At 43.8% G+C, this 20137-nt stretch overlaps 1 protein-coding gene and 1 long non-coding RNA gene across 32 annotated transcripts in view; one reads left to right on the plus strand and one right to left on the minus strand.

Moving 5' to 3' along the window:
* Positions 1-20137, minus strand: part of SGMS1 (sphingomyelin synthase 1) — a 323882-nt gene that overhangs the window by 204495 nt on the left and 99250 nt on the right. For 3 of the 31 annotated variants that reach the window (XM_059881902.1, XM_005225399.5, XM_005225398.5), the window contains exon 1: positions 9613-9752. The exons of the other annotated variants lie outside the window; for them this stretch is intronic. The gene's annotated coding sequence lies outside the window, so the exon portion shown is untranslated. Of the gene's footprint in view, positions 1-9612; positions 9753-20137 lie in introns of those variants that run through there. 31 annotated transcript variants of the gene reach the window in all.
* On the plus strand, positions 1612-2686 carry LOC104975938 (uncharacterized). Its single transcript, XR_815608.4, has 2 exons — positions 1612-2062; positions 2420-2686. It is a non-coding gene; the product is annotated as an uncharacterized lncRNA (long non-coding RNA).

The raw sequence follows: 20137 nt of genomic DNA on the forward strand, positions 1-20137 counted from the left end.
CCAAAAAGGTGCAGAACCGTCTAAAGCAGAAACTGCACCTTGCTCCTTCCTGCTTAAAATCCAAAGAGCACCATGCTCTCCGGACATCCAGGAACCTGGAGGAGTGCCCCAGCCTTGCCACATTTATCTCTTGTCATCTTCTCACCATGTTATGTGCTGGCAGTAACATCTCTGCTTCCCTCAATGTGCCCCTAATTCCTGCACCCCTCACTCACATGGAGGAACCCCTCTTCTTGTCCATTTCTAGCATGTCTCCGGGACCCATGCTTCAATACTGAGGACTAGAGAGAAGGAAGGAAACCTGTCCACAGACTACCATTCTTACTTATAGCTTTTCGTTGTAGACATTTTATACAAAATGTTGTATTATATCCAAGAGTACTTCGTTACATTTTTAAATTACCCTGCTGCTGCTGCTAAGTCGCTTCAGTCATGTCCGACTCTGTGCGACCCATAGACGGCAGCCCACTAACCTTCCCGTTCCTGGGATTCTCCAGGCAAGAACACTGGAGTGGGTTGTCATTTCCTTCTCCAATGCATGAAAGTGAAAAGTGAAAGTGAAGTCGCTCAGTCGTGTCCGACTCTAGCGACCCCATGGATGGCAGCCCACCAGGCTCCTCCGTCCATGGGATTTTCTAGGCAAAAGTACTGGAGTACTCCAGTATTGTTGCCTGGAGAATCCCAGGGACCGGAGCCTGGTGGGCTGCCGTCTATGGGGTCGCAAAGAGTCGGACACAACTGACATGACTTAGCAGCAGCAGCAGGCAGAGCACTTAATGAAACTTAATGTTTGATTTTTTCCCTCTTCTCTGGGTTAATTAAAGGAATTAATTTGCAGAGATAATTCCATATGATTCACACACAAACTAAGAAAATTAGCAGGCATTTCTTTAGCTTAGACAGCTTGTAAATAAACATCATGAATATGTGAACACCCACAAGCAAGTAATGCAGAATTCCACCTACATAAATGGACTGAGTCATGCTTCAGTCCAATTCAACAAGTCGCCTCTAAGTACTTATAAGGTGCTCTGTTCTCTATTCAGTACCACAGGAGTTTTCAAAAAAAGGGTAGGATAGGAACCTCAGGTTCCTATGTTACAAAGTGAGACAATGTGGTAAGATGTTAAAATATATGGTATCATTAAAACTCTAGCCAAAAAAAAAACAAAAAAAAAAAACCCTTAGGACTATTTCTTAAATTATTACACATAGTTATATAAATAATTGCAATTTTAAGTAGGGTTATTTAACAAAATTAAAATTGCACATCTTGCATCGTTGTCCATTTTTGTTGTTTATATGTATATTCGCTGGAGGAAAGGCAGAGTTGGTTGGTTTTTAATTTGCTTAAACAGAGGTCTGGCTTTGTAGACAGTGTCTTTATTACATGCTGTATTTGCACTTTAGAAATGCCTGGCTTAGGCCCTGGGCCTTGCCTCCTCCCTGTCAACAGGGCCGGAGGGCCTTCCCCAGACTTCCTCCTCCCTGAGACGCCTCTTACCTGACAAGATAGGAATCTGTGACTATGGCTGATTAGAATACCACTTACCTGGGTAATCATCTCTACTCCTTGTGAAAAAGAAGACTCTTAATTTCCACCTCCAGCCTCTCCCCACACAAAGATGATTTCAGATGAGGAAAGAAAAAAAAAAGCTGAAACAGCAAGAGAAGTCGGGAAAGAAAGCTGCAGGCCCAGACTCATCCCATAACCGAGCTCCTGAGGGAGTTGAGGGGAGTCCCCACTTCAGCTCTGCTTCCTCTTATCAGCCCACAGGACAGAAGAAGGAAAACTCACCTGCACACGGACCCGCCTCCTGCCTGTCCTCCTGGGAAGGTTCAGTCCTTTAGGTCTGCCCACAGAATGACAAAGATCTGCCCACATTTCACAACATTTCCCGAATGAGCTCTTCTTAAATTCACTAAAATTTCAGGATTCTGTTACTTAATACTGTGCAGATAGAAAGTTTTGTCCGCCGAGACTACTAGGATGGAAAAGAAAAGAAGAAATGCCTTTCCTATTCCTACCAACCTCCAGATCCTCAACTTTCACTTCATCCAGGTAGGTGTCCTTAAGAACTCACAGGCTTTTTCTAAGGAAGTAGCAATGTGCAAATTCATAAATGTATGTCAACTTTTTCATTTTAACAAGATCTACAAACAGTGGATTGATTTGCTACAGGTCAGAAAATGAACTTATCATCCAAATAAGATTCTCAGCATAAATCAATTTCTCCCACAATAATGTAAATAGAAAGATACAGTTAAGCCCAACCTGAAATTAAACTATCAATATGAATTGATAGTTGATGAATCAATATCAATATGAAACCATGACCATTATGAATAATGGCTGTTGAAGAAAATTCTTTACTAATTTTTCTTTTTTTGTCCATGCTGTGCGGCACGTGGGGTGAAGACCTTAGTTTGCATCAGGGATGGAGCCCACGCCCCCTGTATTGGAAGCATGGAATCTTAACCACTGGACTGCCAGGGAAGTCCCAGAAGAAATTTCTTTTACGCTTCATAGACTCCTGTGAGACAACAGCTACCCCGAGTTCTACCCGGTATGGGGAGGTACCACCTTCAAGACAGTGAGAATCCTGTATTCCTTAGGGAGGTGTCAACTCCACTTGTGATGCCTGTAGAAAGCTCAGCCTTCAGAATAAAAAGTTTCAGATGTTCATCTTCCTTTGTCACTGATTCATTAATGCCTGGGCCAAAGAAGGGAAATGAACTTCCAGGCTTGTGTGAAAACAACAAAATGCTGTTTTTCCAGAACAGTTGATTAAGAACACACTGTCCTGAGTGCAGTGGAGTGCAACGTTCCTTCCTGTTCCCAGCTCTCAGGGGAGCAAAGAACAGCTCCTCGGGCTTGGCCTCCACTGAACAAAGCTCAGGGGTCGCCTCCATGCACAGACACAGCATCCATGGTCACTGCCACTTCGACAGCCCGGAATAACTGAGACCTTAGAGACTCTGGAGGACAGAAGGCTGCCAAGATACTTAAACATGTCCCTGCGTATATTTCACAGAGCAGATTAATAAGATCAGGTAGGTTTTGTAATGAGAAAGAAAGGTAGCCAAGAAAGCTGAGTAACTTATACCAACATGGCTAATTTGTAGCTATACAGCCTCTCGTGTTCCTTGGAACCCAGAAGCATGTTATGTCTTCTTTGATTAGAAAGAAGATTCTGAATAAGATGGCATATATAAATGGTGACGTTTCCTGTCTCAAAATTGGGACAGATTCTTACAAGTATAAACACACATCTAGAATCTAAACAGAATATCAGAAAGAAAAGACAGTCTCCACCTGCATTGCAGGAGACGTGGGTTCAATCCCTGGGTCAGGAAGATCCCCTGGAGGAGGGCATGGCAACCCACTCCAGTATTCTTGCCTAGAGAACCCCCGTAGAGAGAGGAGCCTGGTGGGCTATGGTCCATGGAGTCACAGAGTCAGACATGACCAAAGTGACTGAGCACAGCACACAGCATGGCAGTCTCACAAAATCCAGGCCATGTCACTGCCCTGCCTACCTAGCAAAATTCCCAGGCTTCCTCCTCTGGAGATTGAGTCAGTAAAACTGGGAGGTGCCTGAGAATTTATATTTCTCACAAGCACCTCAAGGAGAGTCTTACATTCTGGCAAGTTTGGGGAACACTGAACTGAGTCAATTATACTCTATAAAACTTAGTTCTCTTTAAGATACTTCTACATTTAAATCCCATTTAGTAATACCATCAATCATGTTAAGCTTATAAATGGTAACAATAATGAGTATCTGTCTTCTCCTAACTCCTCAAATAATAATACAATTTTGGTAATATCCATTTTAAAGAAAGAGGTTAAGTAACTTGTGCAAAGTTACAAGCTAGCAAATGATGGTGGGAGGGAGGGTGGGGAGGGATTCAAATAGAGGTGTGACTCCAACAGCTGCACCCTTAACCATTATATGTACAACCTCTTCTTTTACAAGCAGAGAATCTGTTTACAAGTGGTAGCAACTGATTTAGAACCCAAAGTAAAAAAGATTTAGGAAACTATTTACGAATTGCTAGTACTTTCAAACTACCAGCCCTGTAGAGATCCAGGGATCCAGCAATATCTCTAACAAAAGGTTTTTATTCTGTTCCGCCCTCAGATTTCGCCTTTAAGCACGTTTGGATCCTGGTCTCCATACTTTTCCCCAGCAAGTCGAAAAGATGTAATCAAAAAGTCAATGACCGCACCCCTCCCAAAACATAATAAGCTCAGAGGAATTACAAAATGCTATAATTTAGCCCCCAAATCTGAACAGTATATCAGATGGAGGGCTAGATGTTTATACTGATTTGTAAAGAACAAAAAAAAAGGTATGATGTTCAAATATTTTCATAACTGCCCTCTTCTATCACTTTAACACTAAAAACAAAAAAAAAGAAGAGAATCAAAATTTTCTACTCATCCTGCCTAGATTAAAAAAAAAAAAAAAAAAAGACTTGATATGTCAAATGAACAGTGTCCCTATACGTTTTCCTGGGCTTGGGTTAATTAGAAGTCACTCAAGTTTAAACAGGATATAAAAAACCAGAATGGAAATAATACTCCTGATTCATTCAGTGAGTATTTATTGAGGGCCTTCTGTATGCCAGGCACTGTTCTGGGTGCTATGGATACACAACAGAGAATAAAACAGACAAAAAACTGCCTTTAAGGAGCTCACATCCTTTTAAGAGGATATATACTCTAAAGAAATAAGAAAATAAGCAGTTTGCCAGACGGTGACAGGTGTTACGGGGAGGACTGCTGCAGTGGTCTCCAACGGTCTCCCTAACAAGGGGCTGTCTGAGTAGAGGCCTCAGGGAAATGGAGGGGGAGTGCATCCCCAAAGAAGGAGAACTGTGTCCAGCAGACACTCCTCCATCCCCGCCTAAACCACAATCCCCCCAAATTTTCTATCTGCCCAGATAGGACCACCCTTCTCCCAGATGCTCAGGACAGAAACTGCACTGGGCTCCTTCCCTTCCCTCGCATCTCCCCATCCCGTCAATCAAGGTGGTCCTGTGGGCTGCGCCTCCTAAATACTCATTTCCATTCCCCACTTGAGAACAGGACGTCGTAATAAACCTGGATGGCTGCAGCAGCTTCCAAACTGGTATCCCCATATTTTCTGTGTTCCTATCCCCAAAAATCTAAGCTCCAGTAAGAAACCAGAGTGACCGCTTGGAAACACATATGCAGTTACATCAAGGCCCTTTTCTAGTTCAATGCTTCCCACTGCTCTTTGGAATAAAATCTGGATCCTGTTAACATATACACACTGCTATACATAAAACAGATAATCAGTAGGGACCTACCCTAGAGCACAGGAAACTCCACTCAGTATTCTGTAATGACCTATATGGGAAGGGAATCAGGGAGAATGTTTATGTATACGTACTATGACTGAATCACTTTCCTATATACCCGAAACTAACACAACACTGTAAGTCAACTATACTCCAATATAAAATAAAAATTAGAATAAAAAAAATCTGGATCCTGGATGCCCAGGCCTGATGGCACAGTCCAGCCCTTGCCTACCTCTCCAAATCATTCACATCCTTGTCCCCAGAGCACACCAGCCTCTGAGCCCCCTTGGCCTTCCTCCAGTCTCTCTAACAAGCCTCGCTTCTTTCTGCCTTTGCCGCTGTGCTCCTTCTGTCTGGGGAGACGCATCCTCATTTCCCCTGGCACACTTTCCTCTCATCCTTCGGACCTTAAACTGGAAGCCACTGCCCCAGGGTGACTTTCTGATCTTCCCATCACATGCAATCCTACATTGCCCACTTATTATACCCTGCATTTCCCCCGGCACCATCACAACTATAATTAAATCATTATTTCTATAATTTAATGGCTGCCCTGTTCCAATAAACTAATCTCTATGGCGACAAGGACCACATCGGTTGAATTCACTTTTGCATCTCCAAATGCCTTAAAAATAGCAGAGTTCAATACATATTTGGCAAGTTAAGCCTTCTTCCTCACACGTCTCTGTATTCTCTCTCAAGAAAAATACGGGGTTGCATTTTTCCACCCCATCATCTACACCTCACAAACCTGTCTTCTCATGACTAAAGCTAGGAACTATGAAAAGGCCGTGCTGAAATAATGAAGTTGCAAACTAAGAAGTCCTGAGTGGAGCCATTTGGGTCATGTTTGTTTTTTTAGTTTTGTTTCATGTTACAAAATTGTCTTCCTAAAGGGAAGCCCAGTTAAGCAGAGCCCACTCCTCAGACCACACAGGACTCCTCAAGGAGCAAATTAAAGTAACAGCAAAGAACAGAGAACCCTGGGAACAGAGAACCGCTGGTTCACAGTTATCAGAATTTTTTCATTTTAATTAAAGCTAATGGGAGCCACTCGCTCTGTGACAAGCAGTAAAAGGACAGTGTCACAAGCCCCTCATATACCAAACAGTTCACAGCTAACGGTGGGCAGCTACCCTGAGCTGCACCCTAACCAGGTACTAGACCCTTGGCAGAGTGCCTTCCCTCACTTAACTGAACTGAATCTTGGCAGCCACCCCATGATCGAAGTGACTTATCCCCAATCTGATCAAGGAGACCAAAGAAATAACGTCACTTGCTCAGGCTCATGGAGGTCTAAGTGGCACGACCCGGGCATCAGAAGCAGCTCTTTCAGGCTCCAAATCCTCAGCTAAGCATGTCAATGGGGACACAGTGTCCTAGCACCAAGTGTGTCCAGAGTGCTGGTTCTGAGTGTGAATGACTTGGCTGCTCTCGTCCCAGTTCCCCAGCTTACAGGACCGGAGAAGGGGAGTGACTGGCACAAGATCACACAGCTTGATGGTAGCTAGAGGCAGCCGAGAGTTCCATCCCCGCTGTCCTTCTGACAGATAGTACCTCTCCTCACAAAAGATCCCTAAAACCCTCAGCATAAATGTCCCAAGTCAAGCTTTCCTAAGGAATGCTGTAATGTTATAAAAACCCTAAAGTAGCCTTTAGAGTTGAGCAAAAGCAAAACAGAAAGACTTTATCACTCTCCTCTCTTGCAGCTGCCACTGGTCGGAATGCACACAAGCAGCCCCTTGTCTCCTGCCACCATGCAGCTCTTCTAAGCGACAGAAGCCCAGGAACACAGAGGCCCTGGGCCCAGGCCAGCTGGAGCCATGCTAAACAGGCTGAAAAGCAAGCAGTTCTGACATCCCTTCATCAAACGCTGTTCACTCTGGAGAAGCGATAAACAATTTTGCACACACTGATCACGCTTCTTTCTGTATAAGAGCAAGTTCAGGAATAAGACCTGAACCAGGGAACCCGAACCTGCACCCTGAAACAGCCTCCTGATTTTTATAACCCCAGAAGCAAAACCATCACCACATCCAGGTCAATGTACCATGGAACCCAAGCCCTTGCCCTCTTCCCAAGTGAGCCGGCAAACAGCCAACAGCCTGGCATCACACTGGTTACCAGCCAGCATGGCCCTGCCAGGCTGGACGGAGGCAGCAATTACACGTGCTTGGTGTTTGGAAGCTCTTCTGGAAAAGCAGCCCTACCAGGCTTCATGCCATCTTCAGGAGGGTCAAACCCCAACTTGTGAACACCCCGCAGTGGGAGTCCCAGGAGAACTTCTGTTCCAACCAGGCCTCCAGACCAGTGGTCCCATGGCAACAGGGACCCCCATCTCAGCCCAGAATAGGGTGCAGCCCACGTCAGCCCCCACAGCAGAACTCATCAGGGCGACTCTCTGAGTGTCCTGAAGGTCGCCCACTGTCAGGAGCCCCCGCTGCCCAGCCAGAGCCACTGGTCACAACACACAAGTCCCTGGAGGGTGCTGTGTGGCAGCAATGCCAGATTTAACACTGCGGTCACTCATTCCCTGAGACCTTTTTTTAAGTGCAAGTGAGAATGCACATGAGGGCACCTCAAATATTCAAAGAGTTAAACAATCTAAGGGTGTCGGAAGAGTCACCACTTGGTATGCTGCCCACATCTGAGGACTGAGCTTTAGGGGGTATAACTTGAAGGGGTCCCCATTGTCTTTGGGGAGGCAGGGTGATGTGGACCCCGGAGCCGCAACCTGGACCAAGTTACACGAGCTTCTACTGCTCATTTCCCTCATCAGTAGCCTGGGGCTAACAACAGATCTCTTGGTATCACCATGGAACATGATGTGGCAAAAAGGAAGTCATCTGCTAGCATGGTGATGGGCATATAATAAACCACAAATTAATGCTCGTTTCCTTCTTCAATGTTTTTAGAGAACTTCCGTTTGTATCACGTATTCCTTTTTTTTTCCCATTTTATTAATTGCTTACAATCTTCTTTCAAAATTAACAACCCACATATATTCATATTTTCCTTACGAATGTGTGCAGAAAAGAATATCAAGATATATGTCCAAAGATGATCCCTCCAGCATTAATTGTGATCTTCAAAAAAAAGTAATATCTGCTCACTAGAATGGAGAATCCCAGGGACGGGGGAGCCTGGTGGGCTGCCGTCTATGGGGTTGCACAGAGTCAGACACGACTGAAGTGACTTAGCAGCAGCAGCAGCAGAATTCAATTACAGCACTTGGAATAAACGAGACAGTTCAGTGAGTGCTAATAAGAGGAAAGTACTTTAAGGTATGGGTTTTCCTGGTGGCTCAGAAGGTAAAGAATCTGCCTGCAACACAGGAGACTGGGGTATGATCCCTGGGTTGGGAAGATCCCCTGGAGGAAGGCATGACTACTGACTCCAGTATTCTTGCCTGGAGAACTCCCGTGGACAGAGGAGCCTGGCAGGCTACAGTCCGTGGGGTTGCAAAGAGTCAGACACGACTGAGTGACTAACACTTTCACTTTCATAAATAAATACATTATGTTTATGCTTGCTTTGGTATCCAAATAATTTACCAGTGGGGAGAATAAAAGGAATAAGGGTAGGCAGATATGGTGCACAAAATAATGGCCCCATGTCCACATCCTGTGGACAGAACCTGTGACTATGTTACCTAACTCTGCAGATGTGATAAATTAAGGATTTTGACATGGGAAGAGTATCCTGGATTATCCAGGCTGCCCCAATCTAATCACATGGGTCCTTAAAATCAGAAACCCTTTCTTGGATTTGACTACAAATAAATGTCAGAGAGAAGATGGAGGAAGAGGCTACGGGCCAAAGAACAGTGGCAGCCTCTCGAAAGTCTCAGACATGCAGATTTTAACCCGGAAAAGCCAAGTCTCAAGACATGCTGATCTTAACCCAGTGAGACCCATGTTGGGCTTCTGGCTTAAAGAAGCATTACGATAATAAATCTGTGTTGTTTCAAAACAGTAACATTGTCGTAAAAATTAATTATACCTGCAATAGAAACTAATAGAGGACTAAAAGGGGTAATTTACTTATAATTTTATATCCTTCTAGTATTCCAGTATTTCTAGTATAATTTTATATATTTTTTCTGGTATTTATATCTATCTATATTCTAGTCTGAATAATTGGGAAGAAAGAGAAGAAATTCTTTACCCTGCTTCAATATGATGATTCCCTGATCACAAAAGCTTTCATATGGCACTTGGCTCATCCTGCCTGAAAAACCGAGTGCTCTCTTTCAGGCCCAAACAAAAGTCTACTTACAAGGCTCAATTGAAGCGACGCATCCCAGGTCAGGGCTTCCTCCTTAGGGGGTCTCTCCTGCAGCTGGACTTAAGGGGGCTGTACACAGCTCAGGTGACCACGCTGGATGGCGAACTCCTTGAAAACAGGGCTTGCGGCTTATTTGGCTGTGCAAACCCAACCCTCATAATAGGCATCACAAGTGGTTAATGATTAAGTGTTTGCTCCACTGAAATACTGGATTGCATTAAATCCAAACCAACCTAGTAAGTCCCGGTTTTAAATTAACAAGGAGTCTTCTACTGGGAAAAGACTGCTGCAATCTCACATGCATTATCCAGCTATCTGTTCCATAAAGGGAGAAGTTATATCCTTCAACTCCACAAATCAAGCAAAGAGTTCAGAGTTAAATCTTCCTTCAAAATCAAATTTTGACTTTGATTTACAGAAGATGGTGATTATTAAGAGATACTGCTTCAGAGCTCCACTGAATTTTCAGTCTGAATATTCTAATTCCTGCTACCAACATTTGCGAGTTATATTTAAATTATACTGGCTATAGTGATGAAATAAGCCTTCCTTCCTCCCATCCAAATCAAAACTTGGGTTTTTCCCCATACAATATTGTATCATCCATTCTAGGAGGAAAAAAAAAATCACAGCCCAGTTGTTATAGCTTATATTTAAAACAATCTAAAAATGCATGTAAGTCTACTCCATTAATGACTGTTCTAACAGCAAAGAAGCCAGGAAAGGAGATAGAGCAACAATTGATTACATGTTCACACACTAAAGACTGGATCTGCTAAAGCAAGAGTCAGAAGCTTTTGTTTTAATCTCCCCAAAGCATTCTGTTTAAAAATATTAGAACACCCATCTCTATAGTCATAGCTATTTCCATTGCTCAATTAGAGGCCAAAGTACTAAAGAGGCTACACTTTGGAGTTTGAACAGACATCACTGTAATCAATGACTTCACAAATCTTTATCCAATCATGGGCAAGTGACAGCCACTGAACCCTTCATGAGGATTTAAGCTAAAGAACATCATTCATTATTCACTTTTGTTGGTGGTGGTGTTTTCATCTTAAAGTCAGATTTTTGGGATATAATTTACATGCGTTATCCATCCTTTTTAGGTAACAATTCCATAAGTTTCAACCAAAGCATATAGTCATGTCATCATCGCCACAGTTAAGATACAGGTAAAAGTTCCCTATAACCTTTGTAAGTCAAGCTTCTCCCCAATTCCCAGCCCCAGGAAACCATTGGTCTTTTTTCTAACCCTATCAGATCAGATCAGATCAGTCGCTCAGTCGTGTCTGACTCTTTGCGACCCCATGAATCGCAGCACGCCAGGCCTCCCTGTCCATCACCAACTCCCGGAGTTCACCCAGACTCACGTCCATCGAGTCAGTGATGCCATCCAGCCATCTCATCCTCTGTTGTCCCCTTCTCCTCCTGCCCCCAATCCCTCCCAGCATCAGAGTCTTTTCCAATGAGTCAACTCTTCGCATGAGGTGGCCAAAGTACTGGAGTTTCAGCTTTAGCATCAGTCCTTCCAAAGAAATCCCAGGGCTGATCTCCTTCAGAATGAACTGGTTGGATCTCCTTGCAGTCCAAGGGACTCTCAAGAGTCCTCCCCAACGCCACAGTTCAAAAGCATCAATTCTTCGGCGCTCAGCCTTCTTCACAGTCCAACTCTCACATCCATACGTGACCACAGGAAAAACCATAGCCTTGACTAGATGAACCTACTTTTGCCTTTTCCAGAATGTCATATAAATGGAATCATGCACAGAATGTATCTTTTTGAGCATGGCTTCTTTCATATAACATAATGCATTTCAGATTCATCCAGTTAGTTGTGTTTGTTCTTTGTTAGTACTGAGTAGTATTTCATCAGTGCCCAGTTTGCTTATCCACTGTCTTGCTGAAGGACATGTGAGTCTTTTCAAGTCATGGGCAATTAGAAATAAAGCTGTTGGGAGCTCCCTGGTGGTCCAGTGGTTACAACTCTGATCTTTCACTGCTGAGGGCCTGGGTTCAATCCCTGGTCAGGGAATTAAGTTCCTGCAAGCAGCCAAACTAAATAAATAAAATAAATAACACTGTTGCAAATATTAGCCTACAGGTTTTTGTGTGAACATAGGTTATTTCTCTGGGGTAAGAATCTAGGAGTGAAATTGCTCCCTTGCATGCTAAGTATATATTTCAGTTCCATTCAGTTCAGTCGCTCAGTCGTATCCGACTCTTTGCGATCCCATGAATCAAAGCACGCCAGGCCTCCCTGTCCATCACCAACTCCTGGAGTTCACGCAGACTCACGTCCATCAAATCGGTGATGCCATCCAGCCATCTCATCCTCTGTCGTCCACTTTTCTTCCTGCCCCCAATCCCTCTCAGCATCAGAGTCTTTTCCAATGAGTCAACTCTTCGCATGAGGTGGCCAAAGTACTGGAGTTTCATCTTTAGCATCATTCCTTCCAAAGAACACCCAGGGCTGATCTCCTTTAGTACATATTTAACTTTGTAAAAAAAAAACAAAAACAAAAAAAACCCAGGTTTTCCAAAGTGGCTGTACCATTTTACATTCCCACTAGAAGGCAATGGCACCCCACTCCAGGACTTTGCCTGGAAAATCCCATGGACGGAGGAACCTGGTAGGCTGCAGTCCACGGGGTCGCTAAGAGTGGGACACGACTGAGCGACTTCACTTTCACTTTTCACTTTCATGCATTGGAGAAGGAAATGGCAACCCACTCCAGTGTTCTTGCCTGGAGAATCCCAGGGACGGGGGAGCCTGGTGGGCTACCGTCTATGGGGTCACACAGAGTTGGACACGACTGAAGCAACTTAGCAGCAGCAGCAGCAGCGCAAGAGAGTTCAAGTTGTTCAGTATCTTTTCCAGGACTTGGTAATATCTATTTTTATTTGCCTTTAAATAATGTTTTTTTGGCCGTGATACACAGCTTTTGGTTAGTTCCCCAACCAGGGATTGAACCCTCGCCTTCAGCAGTGAAAGCACAGAGTCTTAACCACTGGACCACCAGGGAATTCCCAAAATACTTTGAGACTCATACAGAAGTTACAAAAATAGTGGAGAGCTCCCATGTATGCACCTCTTATCTTACATGACCATAATAAAAGTATTAAAAGCAAGAACTTGACATTGGTACAATCCTGTTAACCAAAATACAGATCCTGTTAAGATTTCATTCATTTCGACATGTTCAATTCTTGCCCCTTTCTTTTGTGTGCAGTTCTATAGTATTTTATCACATGTATAGATTCATATAAGCACTACTATAATCAGAATATATATCTGTTCCATTAAGCACATTCTATTTTGAAAAGACATTTTTGGTTCTGTAAACATCATCTGCTGGAAGGGACTTCAGTAAACGATGACTTTCTTCTGCCCTTTTTCCTTGACCAAATTAGAACTCTGTTATCCAAAATTTAAAAGGAAAAAGAAACAGATTCACAGATATAGAGAACAAAATAGTGGTCACCAGTGGGAAGAGCGAAGAGGGGAGGGCACAAGGTATGTAGGGGATTAAGAGGTATAAAGTCTAAGGCATAAAATAAGCTACAAGGATATACCGCACAACCAAGGGAATATAGCCACTGATTTTATAATAACTATAAATGGACTATAATCCTTACAAATTGTGAATCACTATGTTGTACACCTGTGTACATCAACCACACTTCAATCTGAAAAAATTTTTTAAAAAAGTCAGTTATCTATTCTCAGGCTTCACTGTGCAAACCCCACCATTGACTTTTCGGTTCACTTTTCAGGCTGAGTGTCTGCCCTGTTCATTCTTTCCTTATTATATGCCAAGCCCAGTGGAGGCAATATGGACATAAGGTTGAAAAGGAAACCAACAGTTCTCATCCCTAAAAGAACTTAAGAGTGGAGACATACTTACATACACACACAGTTACAAACCGGGGCAAGTACTATCCATGAATGAGAAGTAAAACACGATCTGGTTTGGACTGGGAGGTCTTTGTATTCTACGCTCATCCTGAAACTCAGTATTTATGAGGTCTTCCCACAAAAACACAGCATCTAAATATCAGGGCCATTAAACAGTGAGTACATAACCAACAAATTCTTAAAGAGGAAGAATATAAGGAAGTCCTCCATCTCTGAGAAACTGTACCAAGGACCATTCACCTTCTTAGGTCAAAGCCTACCCATGTTGTTACTTTAGGGATAGCTGCAGCCTCCCAAATTCCTTTCCAACCCTCTGCCGCAGTGAGCCAAATCCACCATTAGAGATCCTTTCGTTACAGAGGTGTCCCCCTGCCCTAGGCTAGTCACGGTGGCATCCCATTGGGAAGGGGCTGAGTCACAGGAACGCCCCATCCGCTTCCGGCTGATGGCTGCTATGACCCTCTTCTCCTGTCTCGGGGCCATACTTACACACCTTCTGGGACCAAGCTGCTCCCTCTCCCCCTGTGTCCTCACTATAGCTAGTCCATGTTCTTACTGGAAGTCGTCTCTCACTATTTGCTGCCACATTTCTCTCCCCTTCCCCACCAACAGCACAACGCGTCCGATTCGTCTCTGTGTCTCCTGGCATCTGCACACAGCTGCTGTGTACACAGGAGGTGGTCAGTAAATGTTTTCTGAATATTCAAGGCACGTCTGTCAGATTATAATGTGTGAAGTGTGGCTGTGAGGGAATGAATGAGTCTGAATGTGAAAGACACCGCTGGAGGCATCGGACAGTTGACCCATTTCAAGAATCGTACAACAGGGCAGCGAAATGGAACAGCAGCATGCTTGGACGCCTGACAGAGGGGAGGGCAGGACAAGGGAGATGTGTGAGGAGGAAGAAATAAGACATACCTGTACCCAATGAAGCTCAGGACCAGCCCAGCTGTGGCACCTGCCAGGAGAATGGCAGCTAGACTGTGGCGGAGAGGAGGGAGGCAGAGGGCAGGCTCTGTCCCCACGGCTTCATTTCTTTCTTTTTTAAAAAGCATTTTATTTGCTGGCTGCATCGGGTCTTATCTGCGGCACAGGGGACCTTCACTGCAGCACACAGGCTCTCTAGTTGTGGTGTGGGGACCTAAGTGCCCCATGGCACGTGGGATCTTAGCTCCCAGACCAGGGATCGAACCCGTGTCCCCTGCATCAGAAGGCAGATTCTTAACCACTGGACCACGAGAGAAGTCCCTCCAGGGCTTCGTTTCTGAGGGCATTTGCCATGGGCTGGGCTAGGGGAGGCCAGGAGTTCAAAAAGGAGCAAGTGCATGCAACAGCTGCTATGGGAGTCAGCCTGGAAATCAGTCAGAAATGAGAGTGAAAGCAAAAATCCCAAAAGCAGCTAGTACGTGCTTCTGCCTCTTGCTAATCTTTTCCTTAAAGTCACACGTGGCTTCCAAAACACCCTGGGGCCCTCTGTGCAAGAGGCAACAAAGAGTGTTTGAAGGCCTGGGAGGGCTGGCTACAAGCCTGAAATGCCTCCTGGGCCCAGGCTTGCTAAAGAGCTGATGAAAAAATACAGTAAGGCACAGCTCTTGGCTAGTGGAGCCTCCTGATCAGAGAAATCGTTTACATATAGTGATTAGTCAATGCAGGAAATGCCAAATCAAAACACTCATTGTTTTGCCATCTTAAAACAACTGTTTTGTTCTTATTTTAAAGCATCAGAAAAATATTCCAGCCCATGTTTTCAAAACTGCTAGCTGCTGCAATGAATGACCACGTGGCTTTTAACTAAGACTTTTGCTGAATCAGCACCCTAACCTCTGCCACCATATGGATGTGATTGTAAACCCCCTAAAGAGGGAAGTGCGCTACGGGCAAGCTCACTTTTGCCTCCTGAAACACCTAGCAAGTCTCAGGGATATCCTGCTTGGAGAACCACCGGTGATGATCTGAAATGTATTCAGAAACTAACATAGGGACAAACCTTCCTATCAGTTTCACTTACAGTTTTTCTGTTATGCTCATATATGTGTAATAAGTGCTACCATTATGATGCTAGTTGCTAAAAACTTTTGAGTACCCCAGATCCAGGCTGCTTAGTACCAGGAGGTTTGTGGTACCTCAAGTTGGAGTCACAAAAAAATTGCTTCCACTCTATTTTAACTAAGGTTTCAATCCAATTCCTGCTAACACAGTACACCATGGGGCAGAGCAGAAACTGACAATCCCTAGGTAGTTTTCAGGGGCTGCTGGGGAAAAGAGCAAAGCGAGTAGAACTGCCCTGACCACCTCCAGTTCACAATCGTAACCAGACACTGCAGTGACCCTCTGGCCCCCAGAGCACTGTCAACTGAAAAAGACGCACAACCTAAAAAGTGGAGAGTTATGTCTGTCCGCAGTCCTTACTAAGGACTATAGCCAGGGACTGCTGTCTGCCAGATAGCTTTGAAAAACTTTCCAAGAGATAAGGGAGGAGCCAGGAGACACAGGAATTTTTCCTACAGGGAAAAAAATATCTAGTTAAACATCAAAAGATTGCTGTTAATAAAAAAATCCAGACATCTCAGCTAATTTATGTATGCGGAAGATACAAGAGTCTGGGTTTCTTGAAGCCGTTCCTTTGACAAGCATCTTAGCTATCCAGGGCCAGTTTTGGGTTTCCTCCACCCTGAATTCCCCTCCCTGTGCACCATCCAGGCGCTGAAGGGGCTGATGGCCTGATGGTTAGCAGCCTGTTCTTCTGCATCCTGAGCTCCCCTCCGGCTACAAGGTCTGGGTGGCTGCTGCAGTGGTGGGTGACTTTATGGCCACCACAGTCCTTACTGAATCCTTTACTAGAACAACAGGCAGCATTTTTTGGTTTGTTTTTGGTCCACAGTACCCACCAGTCAGTACACATTTTCCCCAAGGAAACATCAGGTACACATTTTCCCCAAGTGCTTGAGCCTCTAAATTCTGCTTCTTCTCCTCCCCCACCCCCATCCCAAATCAAAACTTGTTTCCAATCAGTTCAGTCAGGAAATAGAGAGTCAACTCTGTGAAACATACAAAGGATTCTCCCACTCCAGAGGTTGAACTAACCATATTTGGGATGTTAAAATATCTTCTAAGTCCTTATTCACCCAAAAGCTATTACAATAATCAATTTAAAGATGAGGATAGCACTAAAAATGCATTAAACACATATCATCAATTAATGAGATCAGTATTAAGCTTTATATTAAGCTCAAAATCATGCCACTTAACGCCAAACTGTTTTTACTGTATTTACATACATTTTTTTTTTAAACTACAGGCTACTTTGCACAAATATTCCTAAGTGCTCTTTCACATCAGAAACTGGACCTGGGTTATTCTTCAGCAAAAGAATACTGAGAGGGAGAAGCAGGAACCATCTATAAAATGACCAAGAGGGAATGTTACTCCCCGTGTAGTTTCAAACCCATAAAGGACAACTACGAATCAAAGCTAGGCTGAAGTTCAATTTCAACTATAATCCTACCCAAGGAAAGGAAGTGCATTGTTAAATTCAAAAGACCCAAACAAGGCATCAAAAGCTGTCTGTGAGCACCAAACAAAAGATATTTCATATAATCAATCTACAAATGCTAAAAATGCAACTCTCTGCAGTTATGACTCCACCTACATGCCATTGTGTTCCACTGTAGGTATTTCTAAAGGATGTAGTCTAAGCAGAACGCCCATTTTTCCTAGCTAATATGAGGACAAGGAGAAGGGAAACCAACATTTTGGCAACTGTCTACCCACCATGGGTATCAAACTTTGATATATAACAATCAATGTCCTTTAATGTCCCTTTCTAAACCCTCACTTTTAAAAGCTGGCACCTAGAATAAGAACGGCAATTCTCAGACTCTTGGCAGCTAGACATAGCTATGTGGCTATGTTCTAGCCCAGATGTTCTCAAAGTAGGGTACTTCCTGAGAGGCCTATGTTATAGATAATCCATGAGGCCAAAATTATTTTTATAATAATGTTAAGACAGTATTTGCCTTTTCAATGCTCTTTCTCTGTGAATATATTCAGGGGAGTTTTTCAGAGGCTACATGACACGTGATACCACAACAAATTGAATCCAGAAGCTGATTTGAGAATCCAGGTACTTTCTATTAAGCCAGACATTAAAAGAGATTTATAAAAATGTATAGCAGTGGTAGTTGTCTCACTAACAGTTGAAAAATAACTATTCCGCCCCAAAAAAGTAATTGATGCTAACCTATAAGAGTTTATTATTTCTAAATAAATTAATTTTTTAAATTTGTCACTTTTAATTTTTAACAGAAAATATTTGCATTAGATTCCTATTGCTGCTATAACAAATGACTATAAATAGGTGGCTTAAAATGACATAAATTATAGTTCTGGAAGTCAGAAGTCTACAAACAGGCCTTCCAGGGCTAAAACGGAGGTGTTGACAGGCCTGAGCTCCTCCTGAACCCAGAGGAGAATGTGTCCCTTGCCTCTTCCAGTTTCTGGAGGCCACCTGCACACTGTCTTCCTCTTATAAGGACCCTTGACTACACTGAGCTCTCCTGATTAATCCAGGATAATCTCTGCATTGCGAGATCCTTAATGTAACCACACTGGCAGTCTCTTTTGCCAGGTAAAGTAACATATGCATCAGTTCTGGGGATTAGGAAGTAGACATCTTTGGGGGGCTATTTTTCTGCCTGCCACAAATGCTAGCTATAACTCATATAAGCAAAGCCTTTTGGGGCCCTCAATCATTTTTAAAGAGTATAAAGGGGCCTTAAATATCAATAACCTCAGATATGCAGATGACACCACCCTTGTGGCATAAAGTGAAGAAGAACTAAAGAGCCTCTTAATGAAAGTGAAAGAGGAGAGTGAAAAAGTTGGCTTAAAACTCAACATTCAGAAAACTAATATCATGGCATCTAGTCCCATCACTTCATGGCAGATAGATGGGGAAACAGTGGAAACAGTGGCTGACTTTATTTTTCTGGGCTCCAAAGTCACTGCAAATGGTGATTGTAGCAATGAAATTAAGAGACAGTTACTCCAACCAGTCCATTCTGAAGGAGATCAGCCCTGGGATTGCTTTGGAAGGAATGATGCTAAAGCTGAAACTCCAGTACTTTGGCCACCTCATGTGAAGAGTTAACTCATTGGAAAAGACTCTGATGCTGGGAGGGATTGGGGGCAGGAGGAGAAGGGGACGACAGAGGATGAGATGGCTGGATGGCATCACCGACTCGATGGATGTGAGTCTGAGTGAACTCCGGGAGTTGGTGATGGACAGGGAGGCCTGGCGTGCTGCAATTCATGGGGTCTCAAAGAGTCGGACACGACTGAGCAACTGAACTGAACTGAACTCCTTGGAAGGAAAGTTATGACCAACCTAGAAAGCATATTAAAAAGCAGAGACTTTACTTTGCCAACAAAGGTCCATCTAGTCAAGGCTATAGTTTTTCCAGTAGTCATGTATGGATATGAGAGTTGGACATATAGAAAGTTTTGGGTTTGGGTAGACTCCGGGAGTTGGTGATGGACAGGGAGGCCTGGCGTGCTGCGGTTCATGGGGTCATAAAGAGTTGGACACGACTGAGCGACTGAACTGTACTGAACTGTAAACCAAAGCATTTGAGAACCATTGCTCCAGCATATGAATAGATGAGGTGGGAAAATGAAAACACAGAAAAGCTAAGTGATTAACCAAAGTCATACAGACTTCAAGTAGACATTCAACTTGAAGCCAGGTCATCTGGCTACTGAGGAACCTAACGTGGTTCCCTCTAAATCATGCTTCCCACCCTGAACACCTGGCCTGAGACAAAGGCAAACAGAAATTATTTTGTGGGCATGTTTGAAGGCATCAGATAAAGGGCACAATAACAAGTATTCAGATGCGAATTTGGTGAGGAGCAAGGAGGGCAGGTTGGAGAAGAAAGAGTTTAAAACAATTCTACTTTTCAGAACCTTCTTTAGAAATATACAAATTTATGATGTCATGTGAGAAAGAGGAAAATGTTACAAATGGCTAAGTATTCCAGGGTTGAGTCAGAGAGCAGTGAGGAACTGTTCTTGGTCTAGAGAGCAAGATCAGGACCAAAGTCTGGGAGATGTACAGTGAGTGTGAAGCAAAGCACAGCTCTGATTCATACGATGGGGCCTGGTGAGCAAACTCAGGTTTATGGTCACTCATCCCAACAATGCCTGTCAAGCCCTAGTTTTGATGCCCTCACTAAAAATGACACCTGAAAGACAGCATTCTGGAGATCTCTCTGCACCATTTTGATACGACTGGAGTCACAATTTTGCAGAAGGAAAGAAACTGCATTCAGGTGAACTGTATTAAAATCATGCTAATGGCTCAAATCACAGTCTTCCAGGGGATACATTTATAGCTAAAAGAGGAGAACTGGGTGGCTCAAAGGGCCAGTTGCTGATCTATCAAATGAACTGGCTGGTCCAGGCCAAGAGAACTGGGGGAAGTGGTAATCAGACCCTTTTCAGACCCAAGCAGTTTGTGCTTGTGAATGATGGTTCCCCGGCCCAAAGCCTGGGCAGGGCCTCCTCGGGGACCCACTGGCCATTCCTGGTAAACTTCGC

This window comes from Bos taurus, chromosome 26, assembly GCF_002263795.3.
Source record: "Bos taurus isolate L1 Dominette 01449 registration number 42190680 breed Hereford chromosome 26, ARS-UCD2.0, whole genome shotgun sequence".
In the NCBI taxonomy this organism is placed as follows: Eukaryota; Metazoa; Chordata; class Mammalia; order Artiodactyla; family Bovidae; genus Bos; species Bos taurus.